Source organism: Scyliorhinus canicula, chromosome 8 (genome assembly GCF_902713615.1).
Source record: "Scyliorhinus canicula chromosome 8, sScyCan1.1, whole genome shotgun sequence".
NCBI lineage: Eukaryota > Metazoa > Chordata > Chondrichthyes > Carcharhiniformes > Scyliorhinidae > Scyliorhinus > Scyliorhinus canicula.
Window position 1 is genome coordinate 138,827,995 of NC_052153.1, and position 20,818 is coordinate 138,848,812.

At 45.7% G+C, this 20,818-nt stretch overlaps 1 protein-coding gene across 15 annotated transcripts in view; it reads left to right on the plus strand.

The window, feature by feature from the left end:
* Positions 1 to 20,818, plus strand: part of mef2cb (myocyte enhancer factor 2cb) — a 302,736-nt gene that overhangs the window by 60,259 nt on the left and 221,659 nt on the right. The window contains exon 3 of one of the 15 annotated variants that reach the window (XM_038805305.1): positions 53 to 169. The exons of 13 other annotated variants lie outside the window; for them this stretch is intronic. The gene's annotated coding sequence lies outside the window, so the exon portion shown is untranslated. Of the gene's footprint in view, positions 1 to 52; positions 170 to 203; positions 303 to 20,818 lie in introns of those variants that run through there. One more of the 15 variants, XM_038805304.1, reaches the window with a different exon arrangement.

A 20,818-nucleotide genomic window follows, 5' to 3' on the forward strand; every position in this document is an offset into this window, starting at 1 on the left:
ATATTGACGCTAAAGGAGCCGCAGTTAAATCTGTTCTTTGTGTTCTTCACAGCTTTAGAGGGCGATTTGACTTACAGGCAGGTGTTGGGAGTTCAGAGTAAAGAGAGCCAGATGCGAACAGGAGTTGCTGCATTCTCATGAGGCTGATTTTAATTCATCTGTGCCCCAGGTTAGCACAAACTCGCTGCTCTAAATCCTGGGGCTACTCGTCTGATTTACAATTCTACAATTTGATGACATGGGAAAATTCTTCTGTAACTTACCACTCAACATAAGTGAGAAAATTAGAGCGGAAATGAAAGGTATGAAGGTTAGCTCCCTATTTTCCCTGCCACTGATTCCACAGCCAATGCCTGCCTCTGTAGCCCTCCTCTCCCTGCCCCCCCCCCCCACTCCCGCATTCCGCCCCCCCCCCCCCCCAATTTTCTCCCACGTATTGTGTTCCTCTGCAGATAAAGTCATCATTCTTAAAAAACTGGCTTCTCAAGATTCTCAACTTCACATTCAATTTTTCATTGTTGTTCAATACCACGGAACTATTTTTGATGCACATGCTGTTGCTTAACCCATGAGTGAATAAAAAAGCAACCGTAGTTGTGCAGAGTGAATCAAAGTACACAGATTTAATATTATTTGGGTGGTGCAGGATCAGATAAAAATTAATTTTTCCAATAGACAATGTATTATTTGATCATTGTAAATGTGATGCATTTAATAAGTTAATATGATGCATTTAATAGGTAAATAAGTCATAGAATCGAATAATTTACAGTGCAGAAGGAAGCTATTCAGCCCATCGAGTCTGCACCGCCCCTTAGAAAGAGCACCCTACTTAAGACCGCACCTCCACTCTATCCCCGTAACCCAGTAACCCCACCTAAACACGAAGGGCAATTTCGCATGGCCAATCCACCTAACCTGCACATCTTTGGACTGTGGGAGGAAACCGGAGCACCCAAAGGAAACCCATGCAGACACAGGGAGAACATACAGACTCCGTACAGACAGTGACCCAAGATGGGAATCAAACCGAGGTGCCTGGCGCTGTGAAGCAACAGTGCTAACCACTGGGCTACCGTGCTGCCCCCACAATCCATAGATTATTTTAAAAATACAAGAATTATGATTTACATAGGCCTAGTCAGTTGCATAGGAGAGTCTTCCATAATACTTCAGATGTGAGGCTGGGATGGAGTTGGATAGCATCAAAATTATTACTTTTTCCTGCACTTCTACCTTCTAAAGGCAGAGATATTATTTGAGCAGCCTTTTTTGAATGCTCCTTTCTTTTTGCTTCTGGCTGAAATTATGGACAGAAACTTCTGCGCTCACTGGTGGTGAGCTGAGAGGCAGGTAGAGAATGTAAGTGTGGTGGGATTGTGGTGTAACGGAACCCCACTGTCTTCCCACCTCCACCAGGATTAAGTTCTGGGTGGGAAGGCCCATGCTTGACCTCATTACTCCATAGCCTTGAGTGGCCAATTAATGACCACTCTCCCCTCATCACTCCGATGCTGGTATTGACCCAGCAGTGGGTAGGCTGGCCAACATATGGCATGCTTGGCAGCTAAAACCGTGCGGCCAGCTTGTCATCTTCTATGGGGGAGGCCCCTTGATCAGAGGCACTTGGTGTCTGATCGAGGAGCTAGCTATCGGGAAGTGAGGTGGAGCCCGCTGTGAGCTTCCCCCTGACCCTTGCTGTCAACTCCCCTGCATCCCTCTTTTCAGAGCCCCTGTCCCACAACACACACATTGTCCTTCCGACAGCAGCCATTTCCTTCCCAGTGGTACTACTGAGCAAACAACAGCCTGACCTGTGATTGGCTGGTGGCTCTCGGTAGACAAAATGCCCACCCCTGGGATTTTAATTCCAGGGGAAGGCCTGCTGGCCTCATCACTCTCTATTGGTTTGTAGTTTGGCAGGCCTTCCTGAAAAGAGGCAGCGTGGGTCTCTCGCTGGCTCTCCAGGTGGCAGGCGAGATCCCATGTGTCTCAACAAGATTTCGGCCAGTGGGGCAGAATCCCAGCTACATATCTAATAATGCCACATTAAGAGCTAGATGATTAAAATAGTGACTACAGAACAGAACTACCATCACCACAAAGGTATGAATTATGTGCCTATAAGTCATATGTTAACCTTAACTAATGCAACTAGAGAAATAATGAACAGTCTGTGCCCCCTTTCTGGAGGTCCATACAAGATTAATTTACTTTTATAAATACTTAGTAGACCCCTAGAAAGGAAAGGGCAGGCTGACATAAGAAGGAGGATGGGAGTATAATACAGTAGTCACTACAAAGAACACAATCCAACCAGACATCATCCAAAACAAGATAGAGAAGACCTTGAAAACCGCAGTCAAAATGTCTTTATACTTGTTCCCTGAAGTATAGTTTGAAAAACTATTTAGCCACTCAACCAATATCTAAATCTATGCTTAAAAATAACAAAAGACACTTTGGTATCCATGGTTAAAAGAACCAGGAGTACTTCAAATCAAATATGCCGATGTCTCCGGGTCCACAGTTGTGATTTCAGAGCATAAAAGACCAATGTAAATTCTGAATTTTGGTTGCGTAAATATGCAATAGTTTGGCAATATTGTATGCCCTGTTGGGTTTGATCGTATTGCCCAGCCTTTGAAATTCTGGGCAGGATTCTCCAAAAAATGACTAATAATAATCTCTATTGTCACAAGTAGGCTTACATTAACATTGTCATGACGTTACTGTGAAAATCCCCCAGTCGCTATATTCCGGCGCCTGTTCGGGTACACAAAGGTGAATTCAGAATGTTCAAATGACCTAACAGCACGTCTTTTGGGACTTGTGGGAGGAAACCAGAGCACCCTGAGGAAACCCACGCCGACACATGGAGAACGTGCAGACTCCACATAGACAGTGACCCATGCTGGGAATCGAATCTGGGACCCTGGCGCTGTGAAGTAACAGTGCTAACCATTATGCTAATGTGTTGCCAAAAGGTGGGATTTAACTAACTGGGAACAGTCCCATAGCGAGCGCGTTTAGCCATGTTTCCCTGTGATCGGCAGTGCCGAGATACACAATGCGATAAAACAGCACTTGGATTAAGTAGGGGGCCACATTGGGAAACACACGGCGAGGCCGCACACAGCCCTGTTTTGTGCATTGAGGAGCTCCGCTTCAGGAATGCCACATTCTGAGAGATTGAGATACTATTTTTAAAGGGCATCCCAATCTCTGAAGCCCTCAAAATGACCCCTCCCCCCAATGTACCATGGATGGTCCATGGGCCCCCTCTCGCAATACCCTAACACCCGCACAGGGCATTGTTGGCCTGATAGCCATCGTGCAAAAAATGCCACCTTGCCTTTGCCAACCTGTCACTCTAGTAGTGCTTCTGTCAACCAGATGTGCCAGGCTGGCACCCAGGTGGCACTACCAGGGTTCCAGGCTGACAGAGCCAGGGTGCCCTGGTGACACCAGTGCCAGGGTACCACCCTGCCCAAAGGGTAACCACCTCGGTGCCTCCAATTCCCTGGTAGACCCCCACGAGTGCCATTCCATCTGGTCCCCATTTGTGGAGACCAGTACTGAATGGTGCTCACCCGAGGCCTCCGAGGCCAAGGCGATAGATCCCAACGCACCGGGTACCACGGGAAACTGCATATTGAAGTGAGTCTAGCTGTCTCGCGTTAATCTACATTTTGTTAAAAAGCGATCCCGCAATGATTTCCCCTCCTAATTGCCAGTACTTGTGCCCCCCGCCCCAAATCACTGGTACCAGCGCCCACCCCCCGCCAAGGTGCGTGATATCCCATTATGGGGTCAGCAAAGGCCCCACCCCTTCAAACTCCATCCTCATTAGGTTGCACACATAAGACTCCACCCTATAAGGCACCCTTTGGCACTGCCCCCCCCCCCCCCCGGCACCCTGGTTGTGCCAACATGATTTCCTGACAGTGACAACCTGCCACTGCCCTGCCATGACCCCAACCACCTGGGAGCTGCAGTGGCCTCCAAGCCCCCTCAGATCTGATTTGCACCAGCTTTATGTTGTGCCAGCAGATGGAGGAATTGCAGGAACCGGGGGAATTTGGTTTTGCCAATTCTGCGTATTGAAATGAGAATTTTTAAATGCTAATCTGATTAATCAGATTACATCTGCTTGGAGGGCCCAGATCAGTCAGAAGGAGCTGGTCTCCGGTCGCGTTGCGCCTAGCACAAATCCCATTTTCGGTCCTCCGAATTCTCTCAACAAAGCGGGATTTGTACTGGACACAACGCGACTGGAGACTAGCTCCTTCTGACTGCATGCATAAAGCGGCTATTGTATTATTCTAGATTATGGTAATATACAGAAATTAGCTGACAGTTTTGAATTCCAGATAAAGTTTGAATTCAAACCTTTGTCCAAAAATGAAGCACATTATAATCTAGATGGAAAGTTCAGTGCAGGTCTGAGGTGGTACTGTTTTGTCAGATGCTATGGGCGCAATCTTGCTAAAAGGGAACAAAGTCTCCTAGCGAGCATGACTTGTGCAGAATAAGGGGCCTGAACTGGGAATGTGCGACTGAGGCCGCACGTAGTCCCGTTTTTTTCAACAGGATGTTCCACTCGCCTGAACTCCCCATTGTTGTGAGAGATCCAAATGCCATTTTTAAATGACATCCTGATCTCCAAGGCCCCCAAAGGAATCCTTGACCACCCCCCTCCCGCACCCCCCCCAACACCCATGACGGGCAACCCCGGCCTGATCATGTGCAGAAAATGCCAGCATGGCACTTTGGCAGTGCCCCTACCAGCTGGCAGTTCTACCTGGGCACCTCAGCAGTTCCAGGCTGGCACCCAGGTGGCACTGCCAGGGTGACACTGACAGGGTACCCAGATGGCACCACCCTGCCCAAAAGGTGTGCAGCTGGGGCCTTCCAATCCCCATTTGTGGAGAGCAGTGCCAAACAGTTCTCGCCCAAGGTGAAGAGTTTGAATCCCAAAGCCTCGAGTACCTCGGTAATATGCACATTAGAGTAAGGCTTACTGCCTCTCTAAAATCCAGATTGCCAAAAAGTATGGACGGGATTAGCCTTACAATGTCTCGCGAGATTGATTTCGCGAGGCGTTTTGAGCTGCGTAGATCCCAGGAGTGGGGTCTCCCGGCTTTCAACAGCCACGCTGCACTGCGGCGAGCTGCAGTCCAGCGCAGTGTGGTCAGAGGAGCACGTCCTATGTTTCGGATAATGATTTTAAACTGAGGCCTTGCTTGTCTGTTCTGTTGATTCGGGAGGCTGTTAAAGATTTCAAGGAACTAGTCAATAAACATCAAGGACGTCCAGCATTCTGGCCAACATTCCTCTTTAAACCATATTTAGGTTAACTGGCTAATGATTTCATTTGCTGTTTGTGGGACCTTGCTGTGTGTGGATTTGTTGCTTCATTTGACTACATTATTTGCAACTGCATTTCAAAAGCAATTCATTGGCTGAGGAGCACGTTATCCTGAGGACATGATCAAGTATTAAATAATCTCAAGTTCTTTTGATTCTTTATGAACAAGAAGTTAAGATTTGATTTGAGCAGCATATTAGATAGCACATGTAAACAAGGTAGTTTAGTGAATAATGCAGGCAAGTCGACTAAGCGGTTTTACTTGGCAGGTTTGGTGACATTGTGCCCTCATGTAAATTATGTCACAGAGAGTATAAAAGTACCGGAGGTGACCAATAAAGTAAAAGATGTGATACTTCAGTGGATTTTGCGTCCTGTAAGCCTTGTGGCTTAATTGTCGCCAGTTGGGAGCATTTAATAATTGCTGTCAGAAGATCAAATTTAATTCGCATTTTCACAGAACTGCTGCAGGGTGGAGTTAAACAAATTGTCATCTGAGGTTCAAAAATGAGCAAAGGTTTAATTAGGCTGATTAGGATGCTGGAAAAAAGAGATGAGGTAATCAGAGATTTAACTTTCTATACAGAGGTGTATGATTTTCTATAAGATAACGATCTCCTTATAAATGTCAGTTTTATAAAGAATTGCTGAACAAAGCACCTAATGCGTAACTAACTTTAAAATAGAGCTACCGTGTATATTTGTGTGTAAGGTAACCTTCATATAAGTTGTCAAATAAAAGTATCCATGGCCTTCAAGGCTCAAATTAACATTATGAAAGTCCTGCAACCGAAATAAGTGAATTTTATGTTTGCTGTTCATCAAACCTGTCGTCTTTCTGTTCTTTCTCTGTTTAACCTAGATATTTATCCGCTTCACTCCATGTGAATTTTTAAATGGCACTTTTTAAGCTAATTCCTGACTACAATCCAAACTTCTGTTGATTTAACATCAGTATAACCCTAGAGCAGAAATGTTCAGGAAAGTATGATATGCAGGACCAGAAAGGACTGCTGCAATCTATCTGTCCGATCCCAGCGTTACAAAGGGAGAAAATGTAAAATTAGCAATGGTAATGAAAGTCTGAAGGGAGAACTGCTACTTAAATATCACAAAGCTGGTGAAGTGGGTGGAAATGAATGGAACAGGTTGCAGCAGCAGCTGATTGGAGGATCCTGGTAAGATTCTGCTGCCAATGGAATAATTGCTCCAAAACTAGGAATGTGGGAAATCTGAGGGAGGACCTGACCAGAATTAAAACCATGCCCTCAACTTGCCCAATATAGATTAAATCATCTAGGTAAAGTGACATTTTCACGTTATGCAGTTTCTGATTTGTTTGTTTCTTTATCACTATAATGGTCTTCATGTTAACCCCTAATGCTGCCATTCCTTCACTCTTCTTCTTTCTCAGTATAACGAGATAATGCTTTCTACGAAGTTCCACAGTTGCCATGAGGACATCATTATCATCATCAACAATATCAAACAATAACACAGTAAAATATCTCAAGGCACTTTAGAGAGATGTAACCAAATGACTGTTTAATGAAAGAAGGTAGTTTTAGGAGGGTTGGCCAAAGGCTTGGTCAAATAAATAGGTTTAAAGAATAGAAAATTGGGCTATAGGAAAATAAGAGAATGGGACCGAGGCATTTATATGCACAGTTGTTAATGGTGCGACATATAACAGTTGCAAAAGTGGCCTTAATCAGAAAAATGGGACGTTTATGAAGGAGCTTCTCGGGGTTAATGGATTGCATAGATTAAAAAGGGTGAGCCTTTGAAAGAATATAAATATGAGGATTAGAATTTTAAATTAATGGTCCTGGGGGAGCGGAGATCAACGAGCATTGTGGCATGTAGGTCAGTGAACAGAATTTATTGACAAGCAGGACCTGGTGCCAGGATAAGACAATGAGCAGCAAGAGATTTGAGTGAAATGAAATTTCCAGTGGAAAGCTGGTGAGAAAATACTTGTAGTAATCAAGCTTGGAATAGATAAAAGCAAGTGATTCCGCAACAGATTTGCTGAGGTACGTTCTGTGGTGGGCAATGTTACAGAAATGGAAGCAGGTAGAAAGGATATCGAATGAGAAGCTCAGCTTTTGATTGATTGGATGCCGAGGTTTCAAATGATCTTCTTCACCTTGATATGTGTGCTGGGAAGGTAAATGAAATTGATGGTGAATCTATGATTTTATGGCAAGGGTTGAAGCTGATGGCTTTGGTCTCTATTATTTAATTGTGGGGGTAGGGAGGGATGCATGGAATTATGGCTAATTCAAAATGAGATATCAAACAACTAAACTGGTAATATACAGGTAGTGTAGGGCTTAAGAGAGGTGGTAGATAGGTGGAGCTAGGTTTTGTCAGCCCATGTGTTGGAGTTAACCCCATGTCTGCAGATGATACTGCCATTGGATAATTTGTAGATGGAGAAAAGGAAGGGTGGGGGAGAAAAAGGGATAGATCCTTATGGAATTCCAGAAGCCAAACATTCACTGCATTCCCCATTGCTACAATGTGATAGCTAGATGTGTAACTACACAAGGGTAGTCCCATTACGATGGATGTCAGAAAAAAGATGCAAGGAAGATGGCATGGTGGACTCTACCAAAGGCTGAAGAGAGGGTAAATGGGATGTGAAAGGATAATGAACCATAGGTACGGTCACGCAGTTTTTAACTTGTAATTTTAGTTCTGGCTGTTATTGTGCTGTGGCAGAATTTGGGTGGAATTTTCCCAAAATTGCACAGAGTGCTGCTGAATCAAGCGAGAAAAGATGTGTCAAACCTGCCAGCTTCACAGACGCCTTTTCTTGCCTGATTAAGTGTCGCTCTGCAATTTCAGAGTGCTCGTGAGGATCACACAGCCAGTTGCACGAGTGGCACTGTGTGGCAAAGTCAGAATTCTGAGATTGGGGTGCCATTTTTAAAGGGCACCTCAATGTCAAAGTTACATTTAAGCCCCCTACCTCCCAGCAGACATCAGGACTTGCTCCATGTGTCCCATCGCTCGGGAGCTATACTTACTGTGCACCCCAATGTCGTCATCACAACTGGTTTTTGTTTTTGAAAATGTCAAATATGTTGGATTATTAAAATGTTAGCTCACATGTGGGCGAGAATGGGGTATGTCTCATCGACTCAACAAGCTTGAGGAGATTAATTTGAAGCAAACATGCGAGAGAAATAAGGATAAAAAATCAGTCTAAGGATTAGGTGGCGCAGCAGGTAAAGAATTTGGCTTGACAGATGCCCATTAACTTGGAGCCCATAATCTCCTTACATGTTTTTGAAGGTGTGAAGGGGACAATGAAGGGGCACAGAGAAAAGATGTTTAAGGAGATGGTTGGCAGTGGAGAAAAGAAGCTTTTTCATCACCTCACGTAATGCTTCACCTATCAGCTGAGCTAGAAACACCAGTTGACTGCAATTGAATTTGAGTAACAATTGAGAATTAAGAGTTCGACTTCTCTAAATGGGGATCTGGGGTGCGATGTTCTGACCCTGTTCCCCGCGGACGCAAATTCCATTATGGCTGCTAACGTTTCGCAAAAGGGCAATACAGGGATTTACGCTGGGGAGATCTCAGTTTGCGCCCCTCATTGGCGATGTAATCAGCTACATGCCCAGCGACAGCTAAGTTCCAAAAACGGGAACTAGTCGTAATGACCATTGCAGTGACTTGGAGGTGGTGAGGGACATGGCAGGGCATTGCCTCCTTGGCACCAAGGCAGTGCCAACCTGCCCTTTTTCCAAACTCTGTGGAGCTGGGATTGCCGAAGTCTTTAGGCCTGCCTCTCGGGAATGACGGCACAATTCGCACCTCCCTGATTTTTTCTGACAGTGTCAGAAGATCTGGAGAGAAAACCCACTTATTTCTCGAGGGAAAAACAGGCCAGTTTTCAATCAGAGCCTGACACTTTGCCATTTCTTGGGAAAACTCTATTCCTGGTGTTCGATTGACAAAGTTAGCAGCCACCCCAGCCAGACTGTCACTGAAATTGGGGTATGATTAGACATGGTTTATACTTTAGATTTATTAATGTGGAAAATGGGTGGCGCAGTGGTTAGCACTACTGCCACACAGCGCTGAGGACTTGGGTTCGATCCCGGCCCTGGGTCACTGCCCGTGTGGAGTTTGCACATTCTCCCCGTGTCTGCTTGAGTCTCACCCAAAGATGTGCAGGATAGGTGGATTTGGCCATGCAAAATTGCCCCTTAAATTCAGAATATTCAATTTTTTTAATATTAAAAAATAAATAAATGTGGACAATGCACAACAGTGACTTTTATGCCATTGACAATAATTGCCATTGCTTATTTGAAGTTTATATCTATATTGATATGAATATCTCTTTTATCAAATAACTACCATCAATAAATATTAGAATAGTATTGTTTCTCCTTTGTTATTCCTGGTGACAGAGAAACTCTGTGAAATGCTAACATTAAAAGTAGAATACATGAGTGAAGCATTTTTTGTTTCACATTGGTATTTTGTATGTATCAGGCTATGTTTTGAGTGGCAAGTGTTAGTTGAGTATTCCCCATGTATACAGAAACCATGGGCGGAATTTTATACTAGTGGGATTTTATGGTCCCGTCGAGGTCCGTGAGCTTTTGAATGGCTCACTGCATTATTTGGGGCCCACCGCCACTGCAACAGGGCTGTAAAATTCAGCCCCACCTGTAACTGGATTACGGCTGAGTCTCGATAATCAGAATGTCATGTTTGTGGTTTGCTGTGAGCTAGTGGATGGTCATCAGGTTCAGCCCTAGTCTTGCTAGTTAAAACTTGTTTACATAGTCTTCAAGGTGAAACCCTCGTTAGTCATGAGTTTTGCGACAACAACTTAGCACACAATGGAGACTGAAGACTGCAGGGCATAATAAAGTAGCTAACAATAAGCAGAAAACCAACATAAAGCATTGCTTGAAGTTTTTTTTCACAATTCTAGATGCATTGTTTCTTTTGGACAACAGGAAATGTAAAAGCTGCAAAGTGTATCTTGTATTTGTGAGTGGTCAGAAATGTGTGAAATGTATCTCATGTCTTGTCAGTCATTAAGGTACTGTGATGTCAGCACTATAACACGTAGTGTGTGTTATTTTGCATGGCTCAATTGGTTTTTTGAGAACTATATAAAGAGTGTAATAATTTATAGGTATATATCCCATAAAATATCATCTATAGCTGCATCTTTGTTTATCTACTGCATAAAACAAAAACAAGTTTTATTGAATAGAAATGAAGGAAGATGGGTTCTAATTTTAGATTTCATTTTTTTTTGTGGTACAATCCCGACAATACAGGAGGTAAATTGGCCCATCGAATCTGCACCAACCCTCTGAAAGAGTACCCGACCTAGGTGCACTCCCCGCCCTATCCTTGTAACTCCATAATCCCATCTAACCTTTGGACACTAAGGGAAATTTAGAATGGCCAATCCATCTAACCTGCACAGCTTTGAAGGAAACCGGAGCAGACGGAGGAAACCACGCAAACATGGGGAGAATGTGAAAACCTGACACAGGCAGTCACTCAAGGTTGGAATTGAACCCAGGGCCCTGGCTGTGAGGCAGCAGTGCTAACCACCCTGCCACAGGAGTTACCAAAATATTTACAAAATGCTGGTGGACAAGGAAAGTTGTTGTTCAGCAGTTGAAACAGTGAGACAATATTGACAATATTTTCTGCATGAATTCGAAAATTCCTTTGCATAATATATAACAAACGTACCAATATGTTACCCCCTCAGGTTATCTCCTATTGTAACATTTTATCTGTAAGGCACACAGCTACATAGGCAAAACTGAATAGTTCCAGCAACAACATAGGCAGCTTTTATCATCACTTGGTATCATTTCACACAAAAAAATCTCTAAATGAAGCATCTTTTGCACAATCTTTTATATTTAAAATACCGGTACTTGAAAGTGATTTGAACTCTTACTCTACTGCACAAAATCAAATTATATGGTCTAATTCAAAGATTAAAATTTGAATCTGACAGTTTGCTTAAAAAGAAACTTTAAAAAAATCCTTGACAGAAATTTGATTTGTGAGTGGAAATGTTAAAGCACAATTTTCAGCTGTCACTGTCACCAGTAAGATTGATATGCACCCTTCTGCCCTGCATTTTGAGGATTGCAGCTGTCACCACACATGGGGATAGCAGTATAAGAGCCATCTACAGCAACTTCAGAAAATAAGAAATAAGTTTTTTTCCTATGATGTAATCAGAAAATAATAGGAGGGATATTGAATAGTGTTGGTCTGCTGGCATGAAGTGGGAGCAGGGAACAATCTCTGTTATATACAGGTAGGCCCCAAATACTTGATATTGGGCTTCTGGCATTTTACTTAAACATGTGGACTGCCTGCTTCAAATTCAGGCGCCGGGCATCTAAAGCAGACTTTTCATCCTGTATTTGGGTAGAGACATAGGTGGACAGATAAATAATTATATGCCGCATGCCAGTGTGCCAGGTTTGCCATTTTGGGAGGCCAGGTTGGGGGCAGAAGAGCTGCCGGTTTGGAAGCAGTGGGTGCTAGTTAAGCTGAATAACAGTCCAATTTAGCCATATGTCCTCTTGGACACCCAGCTATTTCACCCCACCTGTGCACATTCCATCATGTAAAGGGTTACCCACCAAAATGATGGCTCACTCCTGTGACTATGTTTTTTTAAAAGTGCTGAGAGGGTCACTCCTTCCCTCTTTATCCTTTGTAATGGCAGGCTTCTTCAATGCTGGAGGGCCTCCTTTTTGTCCTCCAACTTTGGGAGCCTGCCCACCATCCTTAATTGAACTGCAAGTGCACCACCTGGCCACTAATTAGCCAATTCATGCAAAGTCCATGTTGGGTGACTGCTCCTGTCGCATTGTCGTATTTGATCCAAAGTCTAAAATTCTGCCCCAATAACTCAGTATTTACTGATCTGGCCGGTGGCACACTTCTGGCTGACTCATATTGGACACTTGGGCACCTGTTTTGTGCCAATTTATTTTGCGATATTTGATCTATTCTCATTTCATAATTTTTCTATTTTTGCATTGCAACAGTTGCATAGCATCATCTACCTTGAGCCAATTAAAAAAAAAAATTTACCCTCCAGAGTTATACAAATGTGTACACTGTAAACTAAAATAAAAACTTGGCAGCCTTTATATTGTCACCATAGAACCAAAAAGGTGTTATCATGAGGGTTAAATGTTCAGTTTGGGAGGTGGGGAGGGGGGTGGAATTGTTTGACAAAAACACTTTGATCCAGTGTACATGTTGTTTAGATAGTACAAATAAAGTACGTCATAGGACATTGCTTTGAGATATCATACAACACAGTAATATATTTATGTCACCGATGAAATGTTGAATTTTACTTTGTAGTTGAAAATTAAAAATGAAGTACTGTATAGTATGTATGATTTTATTTAGCATTATTATTGGGTCCCTTGTGTTTCATGATTCAGGTTTAAGTGCAGAAGTGTGAGATCATGTATTTGGGGAGGCAAATAAGGCAGGAAATACACAATAAATGATAGTTACTGAGAAATGTAGAGCAACAGGGTGACCTTGATGTACATGCCTCAGATCCATGAAGGTGCCAGGATAGGTACATAAGATGGTTTAGAAAGCATACAGGATATTTTTCTTTATTAGCTGAGGCATAGAATATAAGAGCAGGGAAATTATGCTAGAACTGCAAAAATGCTACTGAGACCACAGCTAGGGTAATATGCATAGTTCATGGTCTCTGCGTTACAGGACAGTTGAGATCAGACTAGTGAGGGTACAGAGGAGATTTACAAAGTTGTTAGCAGAAGTGTAAGATTTTCGCAACAAGGGAAGACTGGATATGATCCGTCTGTTTTCTTTGGAATAAATGAGTTGAGGAGAGATTTTATTGAAGTGTATCAAATCATGAAGGCTGAATAGGAATGACCATTAATCAGTGAGCAGGGATTTAAAGTACTGTAAATTTGGTGCCTCCAAAAGTATTTACAAAAATGGGGGCTGACCTTTATGTCAAGTATAAAATGTGAACTGCTGGTGTGGGTGGTTGCCATACAGAAATGTGAAAAGAAATCACACCAGTAATTCATATTAAATTAACATCGTGGTGGGTGGAGACACTTAATTTGGCAGGAGGAAAAAAACCTGTTTGCCGAAAGCGGGATAAACCTCCCGAATTTGGTTCTTCCAATTTTCAAGGCAGGTTAAAGGCAGGTCAAGCTTCCCAAGAAACATTGTCAGGAACTCTATTTGCATTCATTATTGACATATCATACATGTTCATTAAATGGCCACTTCATTAGAATAACGTTTGCCCCCCCCCCCCCATTAAGTTTCTCATAAGCGATAATTTTGAATGTTCAATTTTACGACTATATATAAGTGTGCACCTGGTGAGCTACACATCTTCCACAACTTTGAGGTATTTGATGCTACTTTTACGTTCATGGGGACCTCGCATAACTGCAGCATATTGAATGCTGGCAGAAAAAGTTGCGCCAAGGTTGAACATGGGAGGCACGCTAGGTGGGGAAGAATGTCCGGGTTGGGGGGGGGGGGGGGGGGGGGGGGAGGGGGGGAGAGTGTCTGGGAAAATGAGGAGAGTGTCTGGAGAAAGGGGGGAGGGAGAGGGCCCAAAGAACATTAGAAGAGAGAGAGTCCAGTGAAAGGGTGTGGGAGAGTGTCCGGGGAAAGGGGGGTGGGGTGGGGAAAGCATCTGGGGAAAGGAGAAATGTGTTTGACAGTGTCTTAGAGGGTGGGGTCAGTGGTTTTGACAGTGGGACCAAGGGAGTGAAATTGGTACTGGTGGTAGGAGAGACCAGAGTGAGGGGGAAGCAGGATGCAGTTGGGTGGCATGTCCAGGGCGAGAACTTGTCAGGTGAAGATCTCATTGGAGGATCACTCCGGGGGGCTAGACAGGTGGCTAGGATAATGGGAGGGGGTAGGGCTCGGGTGGAAATGGAAACGTTATTGGGTGTCGGCTCAGAGGAGAGGGAAGGTATGTGGAGGTGGACCATGATAGAGTCTATGGTAATGGGGAGAGGTTCTAGGGTGACAGATGGGAGAGGAATGATGATATCGGGTGGGTCCATAGTGATGGGGGGCAATTTGTGGATGATGGGAACGGTAGAAGGTGGTGGATGGTCAAATCTGACCTTGACCACTCAGTCAGTGAGATCTCTTGAAGCTGGAAAGGATTTTTTCAGGTGGGTGGACTTCAAGCTCAATGTGAGTAGCCAATGAAAAGGACACCCTAATAATTATGAGGAGACTGGATGTTAGCCGTGCTCAAGATGTGGAGATGCCGGCGTTGGACTGGGGTGGTCACAGTAAGAAGTCTTACAGCAACTGGATCGGGATTCCCCCCCCCCCCCCCCCGCTGTGTCGGAGAATCGCCGGGGGGGGGGGGGGGGGGGTGGCGTGAATCCCACCCCCACCGTCCGCCGAATTCTCCGGCACTGGAGATTCGGCGGGGGAGGGAATCGCGCCACGCCAGTCGGCAGCAGCCCCCCCACCCCCGGCGATTCTCCGCCTGCGATGGGCCGAAGCTCCGCTGGTTCTTTGCCAGTCCCGCCAGCGTAGATCAGACCAGGTCCCTTACCGGCGGGACCTGGCGGCATGGGCGCGCTCCGGGGTCCTGGGCGGGGGCGAGGGGTGAACTGGCCCCGGGGGGTGCCCCCACAATGGCCTGGCCCGTGATCGGGGCCCACCGATCCATGGGCAGGCCTGTGGGAACTCTTTTCCTATTCCTAATCATTCACCTGAGGAAGAAGGAGTAGTGCTCCGAAAGCTAGTGATTTGAAACAAACCTGTTGGACTTTACCCTGGGGTGGGATTCTCCTGTACCCAGCGGGACGGAGTGGCGTGAACCACTCCGCCGTCGGCCCACCCCACCATGGCTGACGCATAGGTGAACCCCCCGCGCATGCGCGGGGCTGACGTCAGCAGCCGCTGACGCTCCCGAGCATGTGCGGACGCACAACGGCCAGCGGAGTCCCTTCGGCCCCGGCTGGCATGGCGCCAAAGGCCTTCCACGCCAGCCGGCGGGGCGCAAACCACTCCGGAGCCGGCCTAGCCCCTGAACGTGCGGAGGAATCCGCACCTTTGGGGTGGGCCGACGCCGGAGTGATTCACGCCACTCCGTCCCGCTGGGTACGAGAGAATCCCACCCCAGGGTAAAGTCCAACAGGTTTGTTTCAAATCACTAGCTTTCGGAGCACTACTCCTTCTTCCTCAGGTGAATGAATAGGTATGTTCCAGAAAGATATTTACAGACAAAGTCTGTAATGCGATATGAATCCAAGGTCCCGGTTGAGGCCGTACTCATGTATGCGGAACCTGGCTATAAGTTTCTGCTTGGCGATTTTGCGTTGTCGCGGGTCCTGAAGGCCGCCTTAGAGAATATCTCTGGATTTGTAAAGACTTAATTACCTGCAAATGCCCACATTCAAAGCATTGTCTTGCAGCTTTGACTTTGTCTGTATATATCTTTCTGGAACATACATCTTCATTCACCTGAGAAAGGAGCAGTGCTTTGAAAGCTAGTGATTTGAAACAAACCTGTTGGACTTTAACCTGGTGTTGTAAGACTTCTTACTGCACTAACCCTGCTCAATTGTGTTCTCCTCGCTATGGCAAAGCCCATATGGCAGCGGATTTGTTCCTGACTTGTTCGATTAATTTGATTTATTGTGACGTGTACCGATGTACAGTGAGAAGTATTGTTCTGCATACAGTCCGGACAGATTACATAGACATAGAATTTACAGTGCAGAAGGAGGCCATTCGGCCCATCGAGCCTGCACCGGCTCTTGGAAAGAGCACCCTACCCAAGGTCAACACCTCCACCCTATCCCCATAACACAGTAACCCCACCCAACATTAAGGGCAATTTTGGACACTAAGGGGAATTTATCATGGCCAATCCACCTAACCCACACATCTTTGGACTGTGGGAGGAAACCGGCGCACCCGGAGGAAACCCACGCACACACGGGGAGGATGTGCAGACTCCGCACAGACAGTGACCCAAGCCGGATTCGAACCTGGGACCCTGGAGCTGTGAAGCAATTGTGCTAGCCACAATGCTACCGTGCTGCCCAAGATGTTCCATACATTAAAAAAGCATAGGATATATATATAAGTACACAATATAAATATATAGACAAAGACAGTGGGTGAAGCATATAGAGTCTAGTACTACTCGGTAGAGAAGACGTGTGAAGAGATTAGTTCAGTCCATGAGAGAGTCATTTAGGAGTCTGGTAACAGCAGGGAAGAAGCTGTTTTTGAACCTGTTAGTGAGTGTTCTCAGACTTTTGTATCTCCTGCCTGATGGAAGAGTTTGGAAGACAGAATAATCTGCACGGGAGGGGTCTTTGATTATGCTGTACATTTTCCCAAGGCAGCGGGAGATGTGGATAAAGCCAATGGATGAGAGGCAATTTTGCGTGATGGACTGGGCTGTGTTCACGACTCTCTGTAGTTTCTTATGATCTTGGGCCGAGCAGTTGCCATACCAGGTTGTGATGCAGCCAGATAGGATGCTTTCTATGGTGCATCTGTAAAAATTGGTAAGAGTCAGTGTGGACATGCCAAATTTACTTAGTTTCTTGAGGAGTATATGCACTGTTGTGCTTTCTTGGTCGTAGCATTGATGTGGGTGGACCAGGGCAGATTGTTGGTAATGTGAACACGTAGGAATTTAAAGCTGTCAATCATCTCCACCTTGGCACCATTGATGCAGACAGGGGTGTGTATGATACTTCACTTTCTGAAGTCAATGACCATCTCCTTCGTTTTGCTGATGTTTTTAAAAAAAAAATTTTATTAACGCATTTATGATTTTTTTGCGCAACAATTTTGAATGCAAACATAACACAGTTAGTAAACCCCCCCCTCCCCAACCAACAGCCATACTCAGCCAGCTTTGCTGATGTTTTTTTTTTTTTTTTTTTAAATTTAGATGATCCAATTATTTTTTCTATTAAGGGGCAATTTAGCGTGGCCAATCCACCTACTCTGCGCATTTTTGGGTTGTGGGGGCGAAACCCACGCAGACACGGGGAGAACGTGCAAACTCCACACGGACAGTGACCCAGAGCCGGGATCGAACCTGGGACCTCAGCGCCGTGAGGCGGTTGTGCTAACCACTAGGCCACCGTGCTGCCCTTGCTTTGCTGATGTTGAGGGAGAGATTGCTGTCGGTATACAACCCCACCGGTTTTCCCTCTCCCTCCTGTACTCTGACTCATCGTTGTTTGAGATCCGACCCTCTACAGTTGTGTCATCAGCAACCATGTAGATGGAGATGCAGACAGATTTTGTCACAATGGCGTGTATAGGGAGTATAGTAGAGGGCTAGGTATGCAGCCTTGTGGGGCCCCGGTGTTGAGGGCTATCGTGGAGGAGGTGTTGTTTATCCTTACTGATTGTGGTCTATGGGTCAGGACGTCGAGCATCCAGTTGCAGAGGGAGTAACCAAGTCCTAGGTTATGGGTCTCATATCATCGCGATACCAGCAAAGTGCTGCCATTCATTGTGTGCCATTTGGCATTGGTTGCAGTCAGAGGCAGGGATAAAAAGAGAGAGGGAGTTAGATGCCTCCAAGGGGCACAATGGGCGAACAGCAGCAAACCCACCTCCAAAACATCATCCTCCCAGATGAATTGTCATGGCGGACAAGAGCTCATGTGGTCAGTCTTTCTGTGCTGACAAAGTGGTCTCTCTAGCGAATAGTAAAGATTGTGGAAGTAAGCTGAATAGCATCAGACGGCAACTTTTTATACATGGCTCATCATCCTGATCGAAGAGCAATGTCTCCTTGCACAGTCATGTATGAACAAGAGGAACACCCACCTTTGGTCTCCAGGATATCCTTCACCTGGAAGGAGTGTGGAATGTGGAATGCCATATCTAAATGGAGGCCAGGTGAAGGTTAGCAAAAGCCTGCTGGCTTTGGGATGGGGGGAAAAGATATGTAAAGGATATGCTCGCTATGTATATCATTTCAGTTTGTCCATACGTGCACTAAGGTGTTGATAATGCAGCAGCCCTGTCTTGGTATTGGCTCTCATCCAGATGAGGGAAAGGATGGCCTATCACAGAATGGCACAGTGCAAGGGGCAGCAATAGGCAGAGGGACCTCTAGACGGTCAAAATATTAATGAAGATGGTCCACTGCAATAATGAGAATTGGCTGGATTGGGTGTATTGCTGGTGATGCTCTTGTTTAGAAATGAGTGATAGGCAATGCTAGAGGCTCTCTCGTATGCCCCAGGATGTGGTTGCTTACATCTACCAGGTTTTCCAATATGAGCTACAGCTGCAAGCACTATTGGGTATCAATGAGGAGCTCTTGGCTTACACAGTGAATGGCTGTCTGGGTGTCCTTTAAATATGGAGCCAGGACCTTGTACCCCATAAGCTCCTCCCAAATTCATAATTAACGAGTTTAACATTGGAGGTGGTGTTGTGATCAACCATTCTGCTGCCAGCACAAAGCATGCCGACTTTTCTAATAACCAGACTTAGGCTCCAGAATAGTTTATTGAGGTAAGCATAAAAATTGAACTACGGATGTTACACCTCCTGGTATAAAAGCAATGTGGGTCTTACTTGTTTGCAGCCACTTCTACATCTCATCAGTTATATAGGTTCTGAACATGTCCCATCTTCTCCGAGACACCTATTCCACATATTATTAATCCATAACTTCACTCAATCCTCATCTTTTTAACTGTTGTAATGGACATACACAAAAAGTTCTACAGGGAACTTGATGTTCAGCATGATTTTATATTAGAAAATTGCCACAGACATTAGTTTTATTCCATTGGCCATGCAGGTGAGTACCACCATCCTATCATATCCTATCGTTTTCACTGTTTTTGAACCTATCCACTCGACAGTTTGGCTTCAAGCATATTGAAATTCATGAACTTTTCATCCAGGTTGCCAATATGACTTAATGGGCCCTCATGTTTTTTGCTGTTGTCTGATAATGAATCGCTGGAACTGGTAATTTTGATATCGATGTCTTTTGGTAATGTCTGAGCATTCTTCATCTTCCGCCTCAGCACAAGACATTTTGATTCCATAAAGCAACTACGTCAATTAGCTGTTGGTCAGAAATCTTTGCTGGGCTCAGAGTTTGATTTGGCTCACTTTCGTGTATGTGTTCGCATTGCATTTCTGGTGTTGATGTAACCATTCCAAGCATTTTCAAGGGTCCTTTCTGAAATATGGGGCGGAATTCTCCGACACCCCGCAGGGTCGGGGAATCGCCTGGGGCCGGCGTAAATCCCGCCCCACCCGTGGCTGGAATTCTCCGCCACCCGGGAATTGGCGGGAGTGGGAATCGCGCCCCGCCGATCGGCGTGTCCCCCGCGGCGATTCTCCGGCCCGCGATGGGCCGAAATCCCGCTGCTGTCAGGCCTCTCCCGCCGACGTGGTTTAAACCACCTCTGTGCCGGCGGGATTGGCGGCGCGAGCGGGCCCCCGGGGTCCTGGGGGGGGCGCGGAGCGATCGGACTCCGAGGGGTGCCCCCACGGTGGCCTGGCCCGCGATCGGGGCCCACCGATCGGCGGGCTGGCCTGTGCGTTGGGAGCACTCTGTTTCTTCCGCCGCCGCCATGGCCTCCACCATGGCGGAGGCGGAAGAGACCACCTCCACCGCGCATACGCCGGTGGTGACGTCAGTGGCCGCTGACGCTCCGAGCGCATGCGCGGACTCACGCCGACCGGTGAAGGCCTTTTGGCCAGCCCCGACGCCGGGTGCCATGGTGCCAAAGGCCGTTGGCGCTAGTTTTGGCGCCAGTCGGCGGAGCGGGAGCCACTCCGGTGCGGGCCTAGGCCCTAAAGGTGCGGAGAATTCCGCACCTTTGGGGAGGCCTGCTGCCGGAGTGGTTGGCGCCACTCAGCTACGCCGGGACCCCCCGCCCCGCCGGGTAGGGGAGAATTTCGCCCGTGGTTCTCAAGATCAGGCTAGTGACTGGTCCCTGTACTCATGGTGCATTTGGTTTCTAGATTATATGGAAAATCAATTTTGGAATTCTCTACTCCGGATCAACATATAAATTGTAGTCTGTGATATTTCTTAGAAGTGTTGGAGGGGGAGTTGAGAAGAATATTTTCCAATCAGTGGTGAAGATATACAACTCACTACGCCCATTAAGAAGGCATATAGTTTCAGTCCTTGGTAAGTGTGTGACCTTTTCTTTGACCGAAAGCAGTGTAAATGGATATTCCAATGTTGAAGTCTTCCTTTCTGTCTTCTCATTTCCAAGAGACTGTTAAACTCTGCTATTTGTAAAGGGGTAATAAACACTCGGATAGGTCTTTGAAAGATCATATTTTAAAATGATAGTTTATATGCCATGATAATTTTGTAATTTGTGAGCATTCATTCTGACTTAGTTTTGT